Source organism: Pelecanus crispus, chromosome 3, assembly GCF_030463565.1.
Source record: "Pelecanus crispus isolate bPelCri1 chromosome 3, bPelCri1.pri, whole genome shotgun sequence".
NCBI classification, from domain to species: domain Eukaryota; kingdom Metazoa; phylum Chordata; class Aves; order Pelecaniformes; family Pelecanidae; genus Pelecanus; species Pelecanus crispus.
The window spans coordinates 65536176-65539681 of NC_134645.1; the positions used below are offsets into that span (position 1 = coordinate 65536176).

A 3506-nucleotide genomic window follows, 5' to 3' on the forward strand; every position below is an offset into this window, starting at 1 on the left:
GCAGCTCCTTCTAAACCAGCTCACCATCTTCTCAGAGATGTTTTGAAGAGCTCTGCAGAACCTTCTTGCTGAATTTTCTTGTCAAAAAGCATCACGCTGCTGCCCAAGCATTAACAGGAATGTTTTGGCGTGGGAAAGTGATGTGAGAGGACAGGCATAAGAGAAGAAAAGCAAGCATGCACCTTTTCAGCAGGACACCCGAGCCAATCTAACAGCTCCCTCTTTCCAGCAGCGCCTTCACAATCTAAGATTTTCCCCTGTATTTGCAGACCGGGCACCACACTTAGGCTCACAGACCCCTCTCAGAGGTCACTCCACCAGTCTGGGCCTGGAGAATAGATGCAAAGGAAAGGAAATTCTGGGGGGCTGCAAAGGCTATGCCTAAGGCCCTACTTTTTGCCTTAACTCCCTTATGCCTAGATCTGACCATCAGTACCTTTTTCACTGTAGCTTGTTCACCGAAGCTAAAAGAACCAGAGCTTTTGCCAAAGACTTTATCTCTTTGAAGCTCTGCAGTCAGGAGTCATTTTCAGGAACACGTGACAATCTTTTCCAAACAGATTGGAATTTAATATTTTATGATCTGTCAACTGGAATGGAAAATCAAGGCTTCTGTATTTTCTTTTCAGACCAAACTGCCGTCATTCCAACTCTCCCACTATATTCTGCAGCAGAGACCTTATTGCCAGTTCTGCAGTTATGATGTTTTCATATATGCTGCCTCTTTTTTTGTAAGTCAACAACGTTAATGACTAGTCACTGGTTTTGCTATATCTCAAAGTAATGCCACCTTAAAGCAACAATTTCAGAGCAGTCCTTCATGCTAACTCCAACGTGCCAATGTCAAAAAACTGATCTGATCCCCCTGTTCCAAGGAGAAAACTTACTCCTCCAGTCTTAGAAGATCACAGTACTACAGCGTATAAAAAAAGGCACAGATGCTCTCTGTATTTTCCGCAGACTCTCATGCAGTTTCCCTGGACTTGTCTCCGCCTTCCTTTTCTGCCTTCATTCTACAGGCTTCTGCAGACTTTTTATCTGGGGTAAGTGATTGTCAGTTTATTCAAGGCACTTATCATATTTGCAAGAACTAGCACAGACCTCACATATTTGGTCTAGGTGTGATAAGAACATTTGCTCTTTATACATTAGCCCCACTTAAAATCTGTCAAAGACACCAAGTGGTCCTGCAATCTATCATCTATTCTGCAGTGCAGGTGAAGCTGGGTGGTTAATTTCATCAGCCCTTTAAGACCAGATATTACTATTGCTGCCCCAAAACAGCCACAGCTCGGCAAGGTCAGCAAGATACATGTATCATATGACATTATCTGGCCTGTAGAAAAGCAGCTTTGTGCCCCTCCATCAGTGGAAGATGCCCTGAAGACAACAGAGGTAAGTACTGTAGGCAGAGGCTACAGTCCCTCAGGCTACATCTGTACCAGTATAATAATAATAATATAATAAACAGGGCTGGGCAGGCGTAGGCACTGAACCTCGGTCATCTCCACTGTTAAATTTCTAGAATGGTTTTGACCCTGGGTGACTTGCACTCACCCAAGCAATCTCCAGAAAGACCTCCTGAGTTAGCACAGGCCAGGGACCCTTCCCATCAGAGCACCTGGCTGCAACTACCTCACTCTCACAGGGTAAAAGTGTTTAATTGTGTGGATGAGGGCAGTTCAGTGCCAAGTGACTTCAGTGGCAGAGAGCTGGACATGTTTGATTTACTAATACAGATGTAGCCTCACTGTCTAGCAACTTCCTGTGAAGTTGAAAGCAGGAACTTCTGAAGAAGCCCAGCGGGTTCCTATGCCCCTGATCGCCCCTCTGCTAGGTCTGAAAAGTCAGATTCTGAATTCTCTGCTAAAGTCTTCAATAGCATTGAATAAAGAGGTGGATGAGAAGCTATGAAGCAGACACAGTACTCCAACCTGCAGATTATCAGCCCCAGATCCATATGCAGAGGGAAAAATGTATATGCCTGGATTTCCTTTAATAGATTGTGCAGTCTACTCACTCACATTTATCGAATGGACTAATGTAAGATTTACTGTCCATAATTAATCAACCTTAGGCAAGAATATTTAGCACTTCTACTCCATTTTTCATTTTCAAAGTGCTTTTCAAACACTACCTAATTAAACATCAGAAACAATTATTTCCAAGCTACTTTACAGGCACTTTTAAAAAATGAAATAAGCACATTTTAGCATGTATATGAGGAATCTTTTTAAACCAAAACAGCTCTGTTTGCAACCTGCTGAAGGAATGAAAGCAGTAATAGGACAGAGATTTCCAAACAGACCAAAGTAGCAGCCAGTTAGTTCTGTCCCTATGCACACAAAAGCCAGTAACACGGCTTCATTTTTAAAACTTTGGTCTATCTCACATTTTCATTTTGTCTCTGAGAGGACACTTTATTATTAAAGAATTGCAGAACTGGGATGAGGAAGAACTGCTTCTTTGCAATGGACAGATGCCACCAATGGGCCTGGGGCTCTGATTCACACTCTCGGCAGTAACACATGAGGTCACACCTCTAAATCTCACCTCATCTCTTTCACAGAGGTAGCAGAACGAGCTGTGTGTTCACGCAGCGGTAGTGTCTTCACCAGCAAGGTCAGTCCAAGGCATGGTATTTGCTCACTGAAAACTGTTCCCAGTATCGTTCCCTCATGACTAGAAATACAGTCAGCACTGGCAATTTTTGACCGCCTCTAAGGAGAAAGCTGGGTGTGGTGGACCATGCCTGTCATCCCAGTAGCTCAGGAGGTGGGTGGGTGTCCCCGAGCCTGGGGCTGCAGTGTGCTTGGCCAGCCAGGATTCCACATCACGTTTGGCATCAGCCTGATGATCCCAGAGCACTCAGGTCAGCAGGTTGCCTAAGGAGGGGTGAACCTACCCAGGTCAGAAACAGAGCAACTCAGTTTCTGGCAGCACAGTCTAGTTTACCTAGGAGTATGTGCCAAAACTGTTGGTGATTTAAACCAGTAGGCCAGCTGACCACAGATTTTGATTCAGAGTGGACACAAAGCCCTTCCTGTCCCCTCTGCTACAGAGACAATGCAGAGGTAAGGCATAGACTGCAGAGGTGATATGTTAAGTCTGACGGGTATCATGAGTCAGGGTTGTCAGAGCTTAACAGCAAGTTCTCATTTGTGCCAGAATCCTTCTCGCCTTAATAGTGAAAATAGGATTAACACTGCATAAATAAGCAAACAAGGAAGAATGGGTTCCTTAGGACAGAAAATGTGATATTTTCTCTGATGAGATAGATAAATAAAATCAAGAAACAAAATATTCTTCATTAAACATTAAGAGTTTATGGATCTGCCAGCATGGCCTGGTGCAGTTCTGGGCAGAGATACCTAAGCAAGCTCTAAATAAGCCAGCTCCACTACTGGAAGCAGCATAGCCACACAAATATGGCATTCTGCACCAGCTCATTAGCCCTGCTGCAAAGTCAGCTATATTAACTCAGATAGTGCATCACACTAATGTTA

General features: G+C 44.0%; 1 non-coding gene across 1 annotated transcript; it reads left to right on the top strand.

The window, feature by feature from the left end:
• Nucleotides 1–2588: 2588 nt before the first annotated feature.
• Nucleotides 2589–2729, top strand: LOC142593366 (U4 spliceosomal RNA). Its single transcript, XR_012830975.1, has one exon. It is a non-coding gene; the product is annotated as a U4 spliceosomal RNA (small nuclear RNA).
• The last annotated feature ends 777 nt before the right edge of the window (nt 2730–3506 follow it).